Genomic DNA, 21,213 nt, shown 5'->3' with positions numbered 1-21,213 from the left:
ATGAGGAAAGATTGAAATGATAACGGCAGAACACCACATGAACCTCTAAAAGATAACAAATATAGAACACAGCAGGTAATCACCCAGCCACAATCTGGCCAGAACTTGTTCCAGGAGAATAGATGTTTGGGTGAAGTTGATGCTTTGGATTAACCAGGCCTGCATACATCAATCAGTGGTGTTTATTGAGTGCTTATTGGGAGAGCCCTGTACTAAGCGCTTGGGAGAGGATAATGCAGCAGAGTTGGAAGACACATTCTCTGCTTATCCAGCTGAGAAGAGGTGAATAGGCCAAAGCTAGGATGAAGATTGTAGCAGGCCCTTGGGTATAATAGCAAATGACATGACGCTTCTGAAGCCTAGGAGTGCTGATGCATGGAGTTAAAATGTCTAGCTTTTAGGAAAACCCAGGGGGAGATTTTAGATAATACAACCTAGTAGATGGATCATGGCCCTGGGCATCAAGAGGATCTGAGTTCTAATCTTGACTCTGTCTGTGTCCGCTGTGAGACCTTGGGATACTTATTTCACTTTTCTTTGTCTCAGTTACTTCATCTGTAAAATAGGGATTGAGACTTTAAACCCCATGTGGGACAGGGACTGTGTCCAACTTGGTTAGCTTATATCTACCTCAGCCCTAAGTACAGGGCTTGGCACATAGTAAGTGCTTAACAAATACCACAGTTATTATCTATCTATCTTTATCCCTCTCGGGGTTGCATCTGGAGAGTTTCCAGTATTCTACAGTCTTGATTATGGGAGGGAGAGTCAAGCAGAGGGCTACCCATTCCTAGCCTTGGGCAGTGGCTAGCAAGTGGAAGGCAATCTGCTACATGTGAAAATTCACCTGTGCTGGGCAGTAGCAGCACAGGAGAGAGTTGAGGGTGGAGACTCGAGTTTACTGCATGGAAAGGAAATGGTAAACCACTTCCATATTTTTACAAAGAAAATTCTATGAATTCACCACCAGAATGATTCCAAATGGAGGTGGGGCGTTCTGGGAGAGATATGTCCATGGCATTGCAATGGGTCGGAGACAATGCGATGGCATAAGACCAGGTCTATCTTTATATCTTGCTCTACCTCTCTATCTACCCATCCATCTCAATCTATCTCTATGTATCCATCTATTTAAGCAGATAGATAAATAAATAGATCCTCCTTCCACCTCTTATAAGCACCCTAACTCTAGCCACTCGTACATGTGTAAGAGGTCATGCAGTGGAAACCAAAAAACCTTGTCATTGACACTGAACTAGACTAGAAATCCACCAGGCTCATTAAAATGGTAATGGAGGCTTCACCCCTTCTGGAGTTGACATCATAATGACTCCTTTGCAGTACTGTAGGGGGCAGGGATGGGGGAGGGTTTCTTTCTTTTGTTGTTCCTTTTGATGTCTTTTAAGAGTTTTCTTTTCTTTTAAAGCTATGAATAGAGAGTTGAAAAGAAAGCCTATATAGTTCTAAGTATAAATACTTTCAGTAGAGAATCCCAAAAGCCTTAAAACTTCGACTTTCCTCTTCTGGGAATGCAGCCCATTGAAGTGAAAGGTCAATTCTCTCTATCAAATAGCCTTCAAAGTGATGGTTATCGCAATATAGCATCTATGCATCAAACAGTCATATTTATCTAGCGCTTACTGTGTGCAGAGCAATGTGGCATAGGAGGAGACGGGTCAGTCAGGTATTCTACAATCAGAAATGGGGAGGACTGGCTTAGAGAAGAGGCTTTAGAAATCAATCAGTTGGTATTTATTGAGCACTTACTATGTGCACTGTACTGTACGAAGTGCTGGGGAGAGGACAATGCAACAGAATTAGCAGATATGTTCCCTGCCCATAATAAGCTTACAGTCTAGAAAAAGATCCCAACAGAAAGGGGGAGAAATGGAAACAGTGGTGTAGATTGTGGGTAGTAAATTCAGGAGTGCTGCAATGACTACTCTTTACAGGCACAGTGTGAGTTTCACATTGGTCTTATCAGCCACAAGGAGCACACAGCAAGTGCCCTGTTAACACAGAGGGGAGAGCAGAGAGGGAAAATAAAGGACTTATTCAGGGAAGGCCTCTAGGAGGAGACGTGATTTTAGGAGGGTTCATTTCCCCTCTGTCACAAGTTCACTCCAAATTCAGAGTGGTGAGTGCTGTGGCAGAGGATTGAGAGAGGAGCAGATAAGATAAACGGCCTAATTTTCTGTGTAGAAATATTTCTATCATATGGAAGTACTGAAAAATTCCTGAAACATTAAATATGGAAACATTTTAATGCACCCCAGGAGCCAAACACATTCAAATGAAATGAATAATAACGAATGCTATTTTTCAGTCCCTGCGTGTCTATTGTGTTTTCCATAGGTGATAACCAATGTGCAAACTCAACTTGCCACTGTCATAATGGAGCCCCAGAAGAGATCAATAAGGCGTGGGTGAAGAATGAGAGGAAGAAAATAGGAGGTGATGAAATGTTAACAGGCTTTTTTTTTTTCCAACACATTATACCATCCTAAGTAGCCTGGGACATGGCTGGGTTAAGATAATCACATTCGGGAAGTAGATACTAGGCATATATAGTGGCATCCTTTCATTTTTTATGTCTGCCTATTTCTTCTTTCTTTCTACTGTCAAGGCCCTGATTTGTCAGACTTGCCATAGGCCTTGCACTTAATCGCAGGGAACAGCGGAATAAGCTGCTACAACTCTGGACAATCTCTTTTAAAACCCTTAAATCTCTCTGTCCTCACACCTCAAACTGCTCCTTCTAATCAATCTGCCTCTGGTCTTCTTTCCCAGTGTGACCCCATAATCTGTTCCCCTTACGATAGCACCCCTTCAGTTCACTTCCACCCAATTCCTCCCCAAACTTTCAGTCTTCTCCTTCCCCCTACCACAGTCCCAATCAAGTGTGGCCTATGGAAACCCTCTCTCCATCATTGGAAAGCTCATTGAGTGCAGGGAAAGTGTCTGCCAACTCTCCCATGTGTTTAATACAGTGCTCTGCACATAGGAAATGCTCAATAAATACCAGTGATGATGATGATCATCATGATGATGACAATGATGAAAGCTTCCCTTCATCCTTGACCTTTGGTCAGCGGAACACGTCCTCCTCACTATCACTGAACTTTGGCTGTCCTCAATAGACATTAACTCCCCTGCCACTCTCTCCCTGACAGACCTCATCTATTCTCACTCCACTCTGCTGCTTTTCTGTTGTGTGACTTTGAGGCAAGTCACAACTTTGTGCCTCCTCTTTCTTTACCTCCTCTGTAAAAGGGGATTAAGACCGTGAGCCTTATGTGGGACAGGGAGTGTGTCCAACCCATCTTGTATCTACCCCAGTGCTGCCACATAGGAAGTGCAGAAGAAATACCAAAACACTTAATTTTTTTTAAAAAACTCGTTCTTCTTGCTCCCCAATGATACTTTGGCACTACCAGAACGATTGCAGACGGAGGTGGGGCATTCTGGGAGAGATGCATCCATGCATTGTTATGGGTCAAATACGACAACATAAGACAAGAAGAACTGGCTTCAGTTCACTGTATAAGTGCTTGGGAGAGTACAATAGAACATTATAATGGACCCATTCTCTGTCCACAGTGAGGTTATGGTCTAGAGGGGATCCTCGGGGATTTCAATATCCATACGCTTCTCCCTGATGATCCTTTCCCTGACCATTTCCTCTCAATCCTCAGTTCCACCTACATCATGTTTCACCCCACCTCTGCCACTCACTAACTTGGAAACTTACTTTATGATCTCTAATCACTATCTAATAATCTTTCTCCTCACTAACTCTGAAATTCTCCTCTCCAATCACAGCCCCTGGCTCAGCTTCTCTTCCACACACCATGCCCCCACATAAATGTCCTCTTCCCCTACAAAGACCTCCGATCTCTCGACTCTTCCAATTTCCCCATTGTCATCAGTCCCAGTTTGGTATCCATACCCAACGTAACTTTTCTAACATGCAAATCAATGTCCTCTATTCCACCCTATCTATTGAATTAATCTTGTAGCAACCTTGCACTCGAGTCCCTCTGTCATTCTCACGCTACCATGCTACAACCCTGCTAAGGCCTGGGGAAGAGAAAATGTAATGAGATTTGATACAGCAGCTGTCCCACACAGGGTTCACAGTCTATTTTATAGGCCCATTTTACAGATGAGAAAGATGAGGCCAAGAGAGCTGAAGCCTAATGATAAAGTAGAGTAGACCCCAGAACTCCTGGCCCCTAGCCCCTTCAGTGTGGACTGGTGAAAAGAGCATGGGGCAACTTGGGCAAATCACTTCACTTCTCTGTGCCTCAGTTCCCTCGAATGTAAAATGGGGATTAAGACTGTGTGCCTCATGTGCTACAGGGACTGTATCTAATCTGATTTGCTTGCATCCACCCAGCTTCTAGTACAGTGCCTAGCACATTGTAAGCACTTAAATGCCACAATCATCATCAACATCAGGCATCTATAAGAGATGATAGAGTCAGTAGCTGTGCTGTTGGAGAAGGATTGAAACCTATAAATTACCCCAACTGCCCCCGGGGGGTTCTCTCTGAGAGATGCCTATGGTTGCCCCCAGGCCAAATCCATGGGATTCAGGTTAGAGGAAAACAAGGGTGTGATTCCAGCCAAGCATCACACCCTGAGCCCGATTAAACCAATCATTTTGACTTCTTCCCACCACTGGACTACTGTCCAGTGGCACAACTCCTCACCCTCAGCTTCAAGGCTGTCCATCACCTCGCCCCCTCCTACCTCACCTCCCTTCTCTCCTTCTACAGCCCACCCCACACCCTCCGCTCCTCTGCCGCTAATCTCCTCACCGTGCCTCGTTCTCGCCTGTCCCGCTATCGACCCCCAGACCACGTCATCCCCCGGGCCTGGAATGCCCTCCCTCTGCCCATCCGCCAAGCTAGCTCTCTTCCTCCCTTCAAGGCCCTACTGAGAGCTCACCTCCTCCAGGAGGCCTTCCCAGACTGAGCCCCTTCCTTCCTCTCCCCCTCGTCCCCTTCTCCATCCCCCCCATCTTACCTCCTTCCCTTCCCCACAGCACCTGTATATATGTATATATGTTTGTACATATTTATTACTCCATTTATTTATCTTACTTGTACATATCTATTCTATTTATCTTATTTTGTTAGTATGTTTGGTTTTGTTCTCTTCTAGACCGTGAGCCCGCTGTTGGGTAGGGACTGTCTCTATGTGTTGCCGACTTGTACTTCCCAAGCGCTTAGTACAGTGCTCTGCACACAGTAAGCGCTCAATACGATTGATTGATTGATTTCAAAATAAGCCAATCAACTTGTCATTACTTTCTCATTGGTGAGGGATAGATTTGTCCTCTGTGGCTTTAGGAGTAATCTGGAGGTGATCTTGAAAAGCAGCATGATCTAATGTGTAGAGCACTAGTAAGAAAACTCTGTTTACATGAACTAATTGCTACTCTTCAGAAAATAATAATAATAATAATAATGGTATTTTTTAAACACTTACTATGTGACAAGCACTTTTCTAACTGCTGGGGTTGATATAAGGTAATCAGGTTGTCCCACATGGGGCTCATAGTCTTAATCCCCATTTTACAGATGAGGTAACAGGCACAGAGAAGTTAAGCAGCTTACCCAAAGTCACAGCAGACAAGTGGCGGAGCCGGGATTAGAACCCATGTCTGCTGACTTCTAAACCAGTGCTCTTTCCACTAAACCATACTGCTCTTCAGATTACCATAAGGCCATTTCCGCAATTACAATCCCTAGGTTGGAAAACCAGAAAACCCCAGTTACATACTTTGAAATGTAAATGTTGCCTTGCTATTGCTTTCCTCCCAGCTGAAGAGGCTACTTAAGAGAAGATAATGATGGGGAGCCTGTTTAATTGCTGCTTAATCAAAGTCCCCTCTTCTCCTGCTGGAAATAAATAAAATAAACCTTGGTGACTTTACTGCTGTTTTCACTTCAATTGAAAATTGATTCCTAAGTGATCCTCAAAGACACGAGGTGGGCTGTCAGTAAGAGCATGATTGGAATGATGATTGAGATTCTTAAGAGTCACTTCTTCCAGGAGGCATTCTCCCCTTAATTCCCTCATCTTCCCAGGCATGTCACTGTATCAGCTACCTCAGCACAAAAATGGATGTGTCTGGTTGTCACATTCACTCATAACTGTCCTCACTTTGGAGCATAATTTTTGTGCCCCTAAAACAGGGGAGGGGCTATATCAAAGGGATATTTGAGAATGAAATCTAGCAATGAGAAGCAGGGTGGCCTAGCAAATAGAACATGAGCCTGGGAGCAAGAAGGACCTGAGTTCTAATCCTGGCTTTGCCACTTGTCTGCTATGTGACCTTGGATAAATTACTTAATTTCTCTGTGCCTTAGTTCCCTCAGCTGTAAAATGGGTGTTAAGGTTGTGAGCCCTATGTGGGAAGTGGAGACGTGTCCAACCTGATTAGCTTGGAATGGTGCTTGGCACATAGTAACAACTTAACAAATATCATAAAAAATAAATGCATAAATAGACAAATAAGCAATGAAGGGATCAGAAGAACAAAACCTGAGGAGAAAAGGAGGGGAGAGGGGAGAGGAAGGTAAATGGGCACTTGAGACTGGGTTTCTTCTATCACATTCTCCCTGATGGTGTATACTTCATCATCAATTGTATTTATTGAGCGCTTACTGTGTGCAGAGCACCATGTATACTTGATAAATAGGCACATGACAAATTACCCTCCCACCCCCTTCTCCTCTTCCTACCCTGAAGTTTGGATATCTCAGTGAAGAAACCCCCACTTCATCATCACCCTGTACCTGTGGCCTCAATCAACTGTATTTATTGAGCACTTACTGTACTAAGCACTTGGGAGAGAATGGTGACAGAATTGGCAGATAAATTCCCTGCTCACACCAAGCTTAAAGAGTCCAGTCCACACAATTAAAAATTAGTTTTAGCCAGTGAATATATCATGGACCTGGGTTCTAATCCTGACTCTGCCATTCATTGGCTGTGTGACCTTGGGAAAGTCACAACTTCTCTGGTCCTCATTTATTTTTAAAGTAGAATGAAATATTTATACTTCCACTTACTGAGACCATGAACCCCATGTGAATCAGGGACTATGTCTAACCTGGTTATCTTGTATCTATCCCAGAGCTTCATATAATGCTTGGCACATAGTAAATCCTTAACAGATAATAAATTGTCATTAACACTATTATGACTTTCCTTTTCTTATTCTGGCACAGGTCTCTATCGCTACTTATAAAAATAATATTTTATTTCCTCTGCAAAAACATGGGGCAAAGTGGGGACGTTATGCAGTAGAGTCAACTATGTGAGAAAATACAGTATTTATTATTAAAATATTAATTCCCGTGTCCTAATATTCATATTTACTATCTCATTTTTGACTATAATGTATTCTCTAATTCATGTCTAATGTCTCCTCTGATAATCACGGAATTTGTCAAGCACATATTACGTGCTAAGCACTGTATTAAACACTGGATGAATATACAAGACTATCAGATCAGACATCGACCCTGAGGCTCACAGTCTAAGAGGGGAGGAGAAGATGTATTTTTTTCCCCATTGTACAGATGGGGAAACTATAGCATAGAGACATTAAGTGACTTGCCCAAAGGCCCATGGCAGGTGAGTGACAGAGCAAGGATTAGAACCCAGGTCTCCTAAGTCTTGCGTTCCAAACACACTTCTCCATTAAATGGAAAATTATTTGAGAAAGTGGGGTCACCCCTTTTTTCATCTTCGTATAATCCCCAAGTAACTAGTATAATGCTCCACACACTCCACTCCTCTGGTGCTAACCTTCTCACTGTGCCTCGTTCTCACCTGTCCCGACATCGACCCTTGGCCCACGTCCTACCCCTGGCCTGGAATGCCCTTTCTCCTCAACTCTGTCAAACACTCACACTTCCCCACTTCAAAGCCCTACTGAAGGTTCACATCCTCCAAGAGACCTTCCCAGAAAAAGCCCCCCTTTTCCTGAGCTCCCCCTCATCCTGACTCACTCCCTTTGCTCTACCCCTTTCCCCACCCACAGCACTTGTGTACGTATGTACGCATCTAAAATTCTATTTACTTATATTAATGCCTCTACTTGTTTTGATTTGTATATACTATAATTCTATTTATTTACATTGATACTACTAATGCCTGTTTACTTGTTTTGATGTCTTATCTCCACCCTTCTAGACTGTAAACCCGCTGTGGGCAGGGATTGTCTCTTTATTGCTGAATTGTACTTTCCAATCGCTTAGTACAGTGGTCTGCACACAGTAAGCACTCAAATATGAATGAATTAATAAATGAACAGACACGCAACCTAGGCTGTTGATGCTGACTTCAAACAACATGCACGTAGAAGAGAACGAATCTATTCTTCAGGCCCAACAAGACAAAATGACAGAACTGCTTGCGGTCCATATCCCAGCTGAAGGAAGGTCCAACTGAGGAGAAGCCAGGCTCCCCAGAACCCTGAGATTTCTACAGAGGGAGAAACAGGCATGGCCAGAATGTTCCCACAATCTTCCCGCCTCGGGACAGCAGTAAGGCTACCTGAGAAGAACCGTGGGCTTCCTTGTAAGCCGACAGCATTTCCTGTCAAATATCTCTCTCCTACTGCCATTCTCCAGCAGACCACATTAAAGCTGTACTTTTCTGTCTTTGAAAGTGATCCTTCAATCAGGAGGCAGGGAACCTACCCCCAGATACCGCCTGAGCAAAAAATTCCCCCAAATGGCTTGCCCAATACCAGAGTTGAGAGCCCTCCCCCTCAAGCCTGAACTTCACCATCTTATTAATGTCTTTCTCCCCCTCTAGACTATAAACTCATTATGGACAGCGAACTTGTCTGCTAATACTGTTGTATTGTGCCCTCCCAAGTGCTTAGAACAATGCTCTATACATAGTAAGTGCTCAATAAATACCACTGATTGATGATCTTGTGACAATTCATTAAATGTTACTCCTGTCCCACACACATTTAAGGAATCATTTGAAGGGTGGCTTATTCTGCTTCATGGAAAATGGCTTTAAGAAATGGGTCTGGATGGTGGACATCTTTAAATAATGATGATATTTGTTAAGCGCTTACTATGTAAGCTTAAAACGAGTACTTAAAAACAAGTACTGTTCTAAGCACTGGGGTAGATACAAGATAATCAGATTGTCCCACATGGGGGTCACAGCAAATCCCCATTTTACAGATGAGGGAACTGAGCTGGAGAGAAGTGAAGCAACTTGCCCAAAGTCACACAGCTAATAAGTGGTGGAGTCACATTTCAGAGTAGTTCTCCAAGTAACGAGAGCAACTGTATTTTGCCTGCAGGTCTGATTCCAGAAAAAACTTTCTTAGTCTCCATCGGCATTGGTTTCAGGGCAAAAAATTCTTCTCAGAACCAGCAGACAGCTTTCTTAATGCCAGAGCCTAAGGACATTTGGAAAGTGATGACAAAGCTTTCAGACAGATTCGGCTCCACATTCCTCGTTTCCGGTTAACAGCTTGTGCGGTTGGGCTTCTCGTTCCGGATGGGGATTTTTGCGACTTTTGATTCCGTCTTGGGCTCAGAAGCTGATGTCTCAACCCAACATGGAATTTTGCTGAGCTTTGAAAGAAAAAAAAAAAACAACCTGACACTGTGCTGAAAAATCTTTTTTGATGAGAGTAAAAGCCAGGGCTGCTCTGAGAGTACACTCACTTAAAGAGTTTAAGTGGCACTAGCTGGATGTCACTTCCAATGATTTCCTCTGTGAGATAGTTTACAGTTAATAGAACCTGACACTCTTAAATGCTCTGCTGAAGCACCATTAAGGTACCGTCCTAATGAAGATAATTACCTGAGCCATGTCTCGGGCGTTTTGGAATGGACGCAGCGAGCCATTGTAAAATATACCTACTGGAGTTTGTTAATGGAGGCATAATTGAAAACCAATCTAAAGAGTAGCAGAGTGCTGAAAGAGAAGAATCTGGGTCATGTGTTTTACATTTCCCTCCAGGCTACCGTTGGCCCCAGAGGTTGAAGATGGTGATTGTTAGGTGAAGAGGGGTTTCTTCTGAACTCCAGTCTAAATGATCTTAATTGGGGTTTTGTTCAATGCTTAGGATGTGCAAAACACTATACTAACCTCTGACGTAGATACAAGATGATCAGGTTCCATGTGGGGCTCTTGGTCCCAAGAAGAGAGAGAACAGGGATTGCATAGCCATTTTGAAGATGAGGGAACTGAGCTATAGAGAGAGGAAGTGACTTGCCCAAGGTCACACAGCAGACTAGTGGTGGAGCCAGGAGTAAACTCCCAGGCCCTGCCCATTAAGCATACTGTAAACTCACTGTGTGCGGGAAATGTGTCTGTTGATTGTTAGATTTTACTCTCCCAAGTGCTTATAAGTACAGTGTTTTGCACAGAGTGAGTGCTCAATAAATATGATTGAATGAATGAAATATTGCATCCCTCAACTCTGGAGTTGGAGGGAAAAGTAATTTTCATGTCTGCCTGCTCCCACTGATTCTCTGAGCAGAGCACAGTAGAGGTCTGCAGACCTCACTAAGGTCAGGGGTGAGATGATTTTAATTCCTCTAGCCCTGTCGCACCTGGAGAGCTTCCAGTACTCTACCAGTCTTGGCTACGGGAAGGAGAGTCAAGCAGAGGCCTACCCCATTCCATTCCTGGCTTGGGCAGTGGCTAGTGAGTGGAAGGCAATCTGCTACAAGTCAAAACTCACCGATGCTGGGCAGCAGTGGCATGGAAGAGAGTCAAGGGTGGAGACTCAAGTTGACTGCAAGGAAGGTGGCAGTGGTAAAACACTTCCATATTTTTACCAAGAGAACTCTCTGGATCCACTACCAGAACGATTGCAGATGGAGAGCTGGGTGTTCTGGGAGAGATGTGTCCATGGTGTCGCTAAGGGGCGGAAACGACTTGACGGCATAAGACAAGACGAGCCCTCTCAGCTTCTCATTGCACCATGAAGCTTCATGCGTAGAACTGAAGACAGGGTAGCTGGAGAATGTTGGGAGTCCCAGACAGCAAGTGTGAGCTGCTGAGCCTTCCACTATAGACTCAGAGGAGAGGGTAGGGTGGTAATCAGGGTAACAGTGAAAAGAGGGTGGGTCTGGGGGGTCAGAGGATCTGGGTTCTAATCCTGACTGCCACTTTAAAAAAAAAAAACAGCATTTGTTAAGCACTTACAATGTGCCAGGCACTGTATTAAGTGCTGGGGTAGATATAAGCTTGTCAGGTTGGACACAGTCCCTATCCCAACATGGGGCTTAAGGTCTTAATCCCCATTTTACAGATGAGGTAACAGGCACAGAGAAGAAAAGTGATTTGTCCAAGATCCCACAGCAGAAAAGTGGCAGAGCCGGGATTAGGACCCATGACCTCGGACTCCCAAGCCAGTGCTCTTTCCTCTAAGCAAAGCGACTTAGTACAGTGCAGAGCAAGTGCTCAATAAATCCCGTCAATTGACTGATTGATCAATTGCTAGAGATATTCACGCACAGAGCCCATGCTCTATTAGGCCATGCTGTTCTCCCTGGGCACTTACCTGCTGTGTGATCTTGGCTAGTCACTTTTAACTTCTCTGTTCCCTCACCTGCAAAATGGAGATTCAATAATTGTTCTCCCATATGGAACAGAGACTGTGTTTGATCTGATAGACTTGTTTCTACCCCAGAACTTGGAAAAGTGTGTGACATTCAAGTGCTTAATAAACAGCATTTGAAAAAAGAAAGAAAAAAAAAAAAAAAGAATGCAGAAGGCCCTTTATGGAACAGGGCTGGGTGATTCAATTCAGCCTAGTTCACAACTCAGAAAGAGCCTCTGAGTTGCATATTCATAATATATTCACTTACGTTAATATCTGTCTCCCCCTCTAGATTGTAAGCAGGGAACATGCTTACCAACTCCCTTATACTGTACTCTCCCAAGCTCTTAGTACAGTGCTCTGCACTAAGTAAATGCTCAACAAATGATCGATGGGGTCATGAAATGCCCAGTTACCAGGGCAAGAGGTATCCCATCGGGACCTGGGTTCTAATCCCCGCTCCACCACATGTATGCTGTGAGACCTTGGGCAAGTCACTCACCTGTAACATGTGGGACAGGGACTTTGTGATCTGATTACCGCGTATGTACACCAATGCTTAGAACAGTGCTTGGCACATAGCGAGTGCATAACAAATACCACCGCACTGATCAGCTGCCCTCCATCCACGTCTAACTCGTTTACGTCGAGACACATTAAAGCTCAAGACCCAATGCCCAGGCGCTTCCCTGGCAACTAAGCAGGCTCCTTAGGATACTGAATCTCCTCTTCTATCACCAAGAGACCATAAACTAAGTATTCTTTTTTCCCCTAAACAGAGATGTCAGCTTTCCCCAGGACCTAATTTCCTCCTCTGGAAAAGTGGGCACTCTAGGTTAGAATGTCCCTCCTCCCCCAGCTCATTCTACAAACTGCAGTCTGTCCAGTGATGGACCAAAATTGAGATCGATTCCTAACAGGCAAGGCCCAAATAGTCCTTCTGTTCCCAGGATGAACATCTCGGGCCAAACGGGGAATCCAACTGGCGGCCCTTGGCTTTAATATGGAGACAGATCATGTTCTCGTCGATATTGATTGGTCTTCAAAGGCAGAAGACTTCCAGGAAAGAGCAGTGATGGAATCCATCCAGATCAGCACCACTAACTGCAAAATTTCCAACCCAATAGGCAGAGTGTTGAACCTCCAGCCGGCTCATAAACAAGAAACTCCCGGTTACTGATAAAAATTGCTTTACGGGAAATCTTACGGTAATCCCAGTAGAGTGGCAATGACCCCAAAGCTGGTAAGCGTTTTGGCATTATTTTGAGTTATAAATCAAGTCTCTCGGTGTTTGGTCTCCTGAATTCAAGAAGGGTGGAATATACTAGCTTGAATAGAGAAGTAGCATAGCCTCGTGGAAAGAGCACAGGACTAGTAATCAGAGGACCTGGGTTCTAATTCCAGCTCTGCCAATTGCTTGCTGTGTGACCTTGGGCAAGTCACCTCACTTCTCTGTGCCTCAGTTACCTCATCTCTAACATGTAGATTGAGACTATGAGGACAGGGACTGTGTCCAACCTGATTCGCTTGTATTTACCCCAGGGCTTAGAATGATGTTTGACACATAGGAAGTGCTTAAAAGATACCATGAAAAAAAAGCTGTAGGGCAATGCCACATTAGAACAGATTGGAAGAAGTGGAAAGTTCTGGGCTATCTCACCAATTCGTGACTCAGTGGGGTCATTGACTATAAATGGAAGCACACTGCAAGGCCTTATGGCTAACCTGAAACAGGGCAAAAATCAGAGAATTGTCTCATGGGAGCTCTTCATCACTGATTCAGCAGGGGAAGATATGGAGGTTATAATGAACACAAGTAATAATAATAAGTGTGGCTTTTGTTAAGTGCTTACTACATACCAGGCATTGTACTAAGCACCAGGGTAGATACAAGCAAATCAGGTTGGAACCAGTCCCTGTCCAAAAGCTGGCTCACAGTCTTAATCTGCATTTTGTTGATGAGGTAACCGGGGTCACAGAAAAGTTAAGTGACTTGCCAGGGTTACACAGCAAGCAGGTGGTAGTCCTGAGATTAGAACCCAGATCTTCTGACTCCTAAGCCCATACTCTTTCCTCAAGGCCCAACTGCTCATCAACACAAGGTGAAATAACTGTGCCCCATTGCTGAGAGGAACAAGCTTCCCAGCTGACTGGGAGGGGTGACTTCATAGAACCACAACAGGGCTGCCATCACATGTCATAATTAGGACAGAAAGAGAAGTGTCTCAAAGGCAGCTGTTTCAACAAAGCCTGTTAAAAATAAACACAACTAAGCTGGGCAAAGGTATCCCTTAACTCTGGTCAGTGCAGATGCTCTCTCTCCCCCTGTATCTATAAAGAGATTTTATGTCCTTTGTTTTCAAAAATGACACTACCGACAGTGAAAGAAGCAAAGCTAAGAAGCGGCATTGCCTAATGGTTAGAGCACTGGGCTTGGAGTCAGAAGGTGCTGGGTTCTAATCCCAGCTCTGCCACTTTCTACTGTGCAACCTTGGGCAAGTGTCTTAACTGCTCTGAACTTCTCCGTGCCTCAGTTACCTCATCTGTAAAATGAGGATTAAGAATGTGGATCCCTTGTGGGAGAGAGACCGTATCCAACCCGATTTGCTTGTATTTACTTAACTTTCCCTTGGCCACAATTCCCTCACCTGCAAAATGAGGAATCAATTACCTGTTCTCTCTCCTAGATTGTGAGCCCCATGTGGGATCTGATTATCTCTTAGCTACCTAGGGTTTAGCACAGTGCTTGGCACATGGTAGCTGCTTAACAAATACCACTAACATTATAATTACTACTATGACAGTGGACATGGGAATGGATGTACCAAGTTATGCACCTTTGATGAAGTCATCGTTTATTGTAGTTCACTGCATACTGAGATCTCACTGGGATTAGAGCACTTTAAAGAGCCAGAAACTGATAGGTTGGCTATCCCCAAGAATGTATTTAGACAGCTGAATGGATACCTTCATTTTTGAGTCAGCTATTAATATACTCCCATAAAAACTTAACCTTTAGAAAAATTCACAACAGGTTTCACCCAATTCTAATTCCACCAAAACAGCATTTCTCAGACAGTTATTTACCAAGCATCAGTGGCCTAGTGAATTGAGTATGGGCCTGGGGAATCAGAAGAACCTGGGTTCTAATCCCAGCTCCACCACTTGTCTGCTGTGTGACTTCGAGAAAGCCACTTTTCTTTGTTGCTCAGTTCCCTCAACTGCAAAGTTTGGATTCAATATCTGTTCTCCCTCCTACTTTGATTATGAACCCCAGGTGGAATCTAATTTTTTATATTTACCCAAGTGCTTAAAACAGTGCTTGGCACACAATATGCATTTAACAAATAGCATCCATTTATTATCATTTCTGATAAAAACCAGCGTGGAAAGAGAATCGATTCTGGATTCTCAACCAGATTTGAAGTAAAGCTGTCTCCTGAACTAAGAGATGCATTTTCATCAGTTGTTTTTCTCTGTGGTTTTGCATTTTCATTTTCCAGCCTTGCTAAAAGATAAATGAGTTTGAAACTGATTTACTGGAATTCAGAAAGGAATTCCCTGACAAGACTGAATAGGGATGGTTGTAACCTGGGATGTGTCTATATGCACATATATTGATATGCATGATAAATACTCATGATTCATAATAATAATAATTTTGGTACTTTATAAGCACTATGTGCCAAGCATTGTTCTAAAAGCTGAGGTTAGGTTGTACACAGTCCCTGTTCCACATGGGGATCACTACTAATCCCCATTTTGCAGATGAGGTAAATGAGGCCTAGAGAAGTGAAGTGACTTGCCCAAAGTCACACAGCAGACATGTGGCAGCATTGCTATTAGGACCCAGGTTCTTCTGACTCCGGGGCCCATGCTGTATCCACTAAGCCATTTTACGAGCAAGTGGAACTCTGAGGTTTCAAGATGGGTCAACTTCCCCTTCCCCTCTCTCTCAGTGTAGACAACTCACCTTAGCAGCCATGTCTGACAGACACGTGGAAATGGTAATTAAAAGAATCTCACCTTGTAAAGCAAGTTATACACCAAAGCTAAAAACAATTTAACAGGAATACCCACTGATCCCTTGAAATTACAACAAACCCATCATTGGATATTACCATGAGAAATGAACAGAACAAGAAATACAGCCAAAATACTAGTAAGAGCAGCCCAGAAACTCTTGACCATGCATAAGTCTACTTCCTGCCGGGGGGGGGAGTTAAAGGCTTAGATAATAGCCAATTATTGAGCAAGCCCCCCCCCCCCCCCCCCCGAATCGCATGAGATCAGATTGGATCGATCCCTCGTTAAGTAGGTACAGAAGGAGTTTCCTTTTGCCAGACAGTTGGGAGGATATTCTGTCCTCCTCAACTTAGTCTAGCGCTTGGTCTCACCTGATTGAGCTGTGACCAGTTGTGACCTTTCTGGAAGGCAGTTGCAGCCTGGTTAATTTCCTGATGGGTTCTGACTTTCAAGAGACTTTCGCAAATGATGATTCCCTTTCTCTGAGCCTACATCGGAATTGCTTTGACTCTCCTGGTGAACTGAGAAACAGCGTGGCCAAGTGAAAAGAGCATGGGCTTAGTAGCCTAATCCTGCTCTGCCACTTGTCTGCTGTGTGACCCTGGGCAAGTCGCTTAACTTCTCTGTGACTCAGTGACCTCACTTGTAAAAGGGGTGTTAAATCATCATCCCTCTGATTCAGAGTGTAAGTTCCATGTGGGACAAGGACTGTGTCCAGTGTGATTATTTTGAATCTATCCAAGTGCTTAAAACAATGCTTAGCATATAGTAAGCACTTAAATACCACTTAAGTAGAAAAAGAACAGGGTGCAGGGAGGAAACTAAGGCAAAGTGCGATTGTCTTGAGGCAGACAGAAGGGTCTATTTCCTTCCAACTCAGTTATCCCCCCATGTCATCTCTGGGCTTGAACTGTTCTTTCCTCAAAAAGGGGCTTAGGTGCTCCTGCCAATCACACAGAGAAGTGAAGTGACTGACCCCAAGATCCCACAGCAAACAAGCGGCAGAGCTGAAATTGGAACCCAAGTCCTTCTGTCTCCCAGGCCTGTTGCCTCCTCTTCCCCAGTAAAGTTCTGTTACAAGGAGCCTCGAGGTTTTTGAGGAAGAACATTCTAGAGTTAAAGTCATCCAGATGTTGCTAACCCTAACCCCCAGCTACCCCTAGAGATTAGTTTACCCTGGTTGTTGCGGAATCCTATGCTTAGGATCTGGGCTCTCTAGACTGTAAGCTCCTTGTGGGCAGGAAACACATTTACCTATTCTTTAGTAATGTTCTTTCCCAAGCACTTAGTACATTGTTTTATACACAGTGGGGCCTAGTAGAGAGAGCAAGGAACTGGGCATCAGAAGGACCTATGTTTTAATCCCTGCTCCACCATTTGTCTGCTGTGTGATCCTGGGCAAGTCTCTTCACTTCTCTGTGCCTCATTAACTCATCTGTAAAATGGGGATTCAATTCAACTGTACTTATCTAGCACAAAGCACTATACTAAGCAGTTGGGAAAGTACAATACAACAACCAACAGACAGATCATAAGCTTGACTGAGACTGAGCCCCACATGGAACTGGGATTCTGTCTAATCCAATTTGCGTTTACCCACCCCAGTGCTTAGTACAGTACCTGGCACATATTAAGCACTCAAGAAATACCACAATTATTATTCTTATGTGGGACAGGTACTATATCTAACCTGATTAGCTTGTAATCTATCCTAGTTCATGGTACAATGCCTCCCACATAGTGTTTAAGAAATAATATGCTATTATTATGTTAATATGGTATAATAATTGTGGTATTAAGACACGAAAAGAATTAATCCTTAATTTGAAAGTGTCACAACCCCCCCCCCCCCCCCCCACTTCATACTAACCCAGACCTTCCTGGACTGGGGGCCTGGGGAGGGGGGGAGGGACAGGAACAGAGGACTGGAGACACTTAGTACAGTCACATCACACCCCTGACCACCAAGGTTACTATAGAAAGTTTTTGACTTAGTTTTTTTTTTTTTTACCAGTGGGCAAGGGAGTATCACATAGATTCACTCACTCAACTCCACCAAGGGTCCAATACCAGTCTGCTGGTCAAAGGAGCCCATTCTGTAGATCCTCTTAAATACTTGTTTTTCTCCACACACCTCTCCCTCCTGCTTCTCCTCTACACGCTTCTGCATACCCCCTCATGTTACTAAATACCCACCTTTTATCTGCCTTAGGTGTCACAGCTGTGGCTCTATGTGGCAGTCATTGATTGGTCCGGGCCCGTTACTGGGTAGAACAGGGAGAGAAGGCCATGCCTCCGCCGTTCTTCACCCCCACAGGCCAGCAGTCACCTGTCCTCAAGTAAAGCCCATCAGAGCCGTCTCCAGTCTTTACCTTGTTGTTGTTCACGGGATCACAATCAGTCATTAACAAGGCAGTTGTTGTGGACTTGCCTCAGAAAGGTGCAACCTCCACTATTTTTTTCTTTTTAATGTATTTGTTAGCACTTCCTATGTGCTCAGCACTGTTCTAAGCACTAGGTTAAGATAATCAGGTTGGCTCACAGTCTTAATCACCATTTTACAGATGAGGTAACAGACACAGAGAAGGGAATTGAATCACCCTAAGGTCACAGAGCAGACAAGTGGCGGAGCTGAAGTTAGAACCCAGGTCCTTCTGACTCTAAGCCCAGTGCCTTAACCACTAGACTATGCTGCCTCCCTTTCTCAGTAAGGTTCTGTTAAAAGGAATCCTCGAGGTCTTTGAAGAAGAACATTCTAGAGTCAAAGCCATCCAGATGTCGGGGGGTCACAGAGGAAGTGTTCTTGCGATACCTTTGGAGTAGATGGTGACTGTGGGGCCATCACAACAGCTCCAAAGATGGTTAAATTTGATTAAAGGTAGATTCACCCTTCTTTCATTTAAATCCAGATTCTTCCTTTCCCCTCCTCCTCCTCGTTCCCCCCACCCCCGGAGATGACGTGTCATTGGATGTCGGCGAAAATGTCCTTACCCTGTCAAATGGGATGGAAACTTTTTTTATTAAAAATGACTCTCAACATTATGTTTTACAGGCCCCGGTGCAATGTCAATTCAAATGGCAGATATGCCCTGTCAAAAAAGTGGGTTTTTTTTTTCCAATAATGATGGCTTCCCTCTTGAGATGAGATCATAAAAATAACCTCACTGATTTTACGTTGTGTTTCCTGATGAAGATGAGAAACAGTGGTATGAGACTACGACATTAAGGGGGTCTGTTAGACTCAGGTCTGTCTTCCTGCCCTCTGGCCTGTAAGTCAGAAGGGAGCCAGGGGAAATGCAGATAAGATAGAAAAGCAGACTCCTTACAAAACCTGCATATCTCATTTTCAATAGTGGGAAAAGAGTTTAGGGAGACAATAATGCTCAGGTTGGCAGAGGAAAATGTCAGGCAGTGCAGGGCACTCTAGACCCAGGAAGATCTAGATCCAGGGCATTCTAGACTCAGGAAGATCTAGATCCTAGGAATTCTAGACACAGGGAGAGCTACATCCAGGGCATTTTAGACCCAGAGCCATTTAGATCCAGGTAGCATAGCTTAGTGGAAAGAGCCTGGGCTTGGGAGTCAGAGGTTGTGAGTTCTAATCCCAGATCTGCCACTTGTCAGCTATATGACTCTGGGCAAGTCACTTCACTTCTCTGTGCCTCAGTTACCTCATCTATAAAATGAGGATTAAGACTGTGAGCCCCATGTGGGACAACCTGATTACCTTGTATCAACCCCAGCGGTTAGAATAGTGCTTTACACATAGTAAGCGCTTAACAAATACCATTATTACTATTATTATCTAGATCAAAGGAAGTCTAGATTCAGAGCACCCTAAACCCAGGGAAGTATAGACCAAGGCCATTCTAGACTCAGGAAGATCTAGCTCTAGAGGTATTCTAGAGTTGAGGGGGATCTAAGCCGGGGCCATTCTAGACCTAAGAAGATCTAGACCTAGGGAGCACTAGACCCAGAGAAATCTAGAAACAAGGCATTCTAGAGCCAGGAGACTTAGATCCAGGACAGCCTAGACCCAGAGAGATCTAGACCTAGAGAGATCTAGACCCAGGGCCCAGAAAAGGCCTAATTGCAAGAAACACAGTATCCCCTCGTGACCTGAAAGAGTGACTGTGTCTCCCTACATCTTCTCTAGGGCAGAAAATAGATGCAAGGACAATGAGGCCTGAGTTAAAGGAGACTCAGGGAGCCATGTTCAAATTCTAAACAATCGCCTAAGTGACAGTGTACCTCGAATGCTAAAAGTGAAATGGTAGAAAGTGCTCATGTGTGAGTTGTGTATGTATCTGCTTGTCTATGGTGAAAATAATAAAGATCATAATAAACGGTGGCATTTATTAAGCACTTACTATGTGCTCCAGATTGTGTTAAGCCCCGGGATAGATAGAATACAATCGGATCAGACACAGTCCCTGCCACATATAGACAAGTACCACGTTTTACAGATGAGGTAACTGAAGCCCAGAGAAGTCAAGTGACTTGCCCAAAGTCACAGAGAAGACAAATGGCAGAGCTGGAATTAGAACTCAGGTCCTTCTGACACCCAGGCCCGTGCCTTAACTGTTAGGGCCCTATGATTATTCAAAGGAATCCTTGAGGTCTTTGAGGAAAAAGGTTCTACAGTCAAAGCCATCCAGACATCAGGTGGGATACAGAGGAAGGGTTCTTGAGATACCTCTGGAGTAGATCGTGACTGTGGGGGCATCACAACAGCTCCAAAGATGATTAAATTTGATTAAAGGCGGATTCATCCAGCCAGTCATATTCACGGTGTCCTGGTGTCTGCAATAGCCATCAGAGGTATTTTCTGAACATTTACTGCGTGTAGAGCACTTGGGAGGGGACAGTACAATAGAGTAGGCAGACACAGTCCCTACCCGCAAGGAGCTTATGGTCTAGTGATGTTGTTGAGGTTCAAAAGCTTTTCTTATGCTTCCAAACACCTTCTCTCCCCAAGAATGGAGCACACAAGAATGAAAGCTGTAAGCTCGTGTGGAAAGGGAAAGTTGTTGATTTATTATTGTATTGTACTCTGCCAAGCACTTAGTACAGTGCTCTGCACACAGTAAGTGCTCAATAAATACGATTGAATGAATGAATGGAAGCCCCTGGCCTGGCGGAAGTGAGAGGAAGGTACAGATAACGAAACGTGGAAGTCAACCACAGGTTTTACACTGGACAGATGTCTTAGAGAAGCAGCACGGTGGAGTGGCTAGAGCACAGGCCTGGAATTTGGAAGTTCATGGGTTCTAATCCCAGCTCTGCCACTTGTCTTCTGTGGACCTTGGGAAAGTCCCTTCACTTCTCTGTGCCTCAGTTACCTCATCTGTAAAAATTGGGATTGAGACTGAGCCCCACGTGGGAGAGGGACCATGTCCAACTCAATTTGCTGGTATCCACCCCAGCACTTAGTACAGTGCCTGGCACACAGTAAGTGCTTAACAAATACCACAACTATTATTATTATTATATAATAATAATCACTTTCAGTTTGTCAAGAAGCAGCGTAAATTGGTTGAAAGAGCCTAAAGTGTCTGGTTCCAATCCTGACTCTCTCA

Source organism: Tachyglossus aculeatus, chromosome 2 (assembly GCF_015852505.1).
Source record: "Tachyglossus aculeatus isolate mTacAcu1 chromosome 2, mTacAcu1.pri, whole genome shotgun sequence".
NCBI lineage: Eukaryota > Metazoa > Chordata > Mammalia > Monotremata > Tachyglossidae > Tachyglossus > Tachyglossus aculeatus.
Note: the sequence above shows the minus strand (reverse complement) of the source record.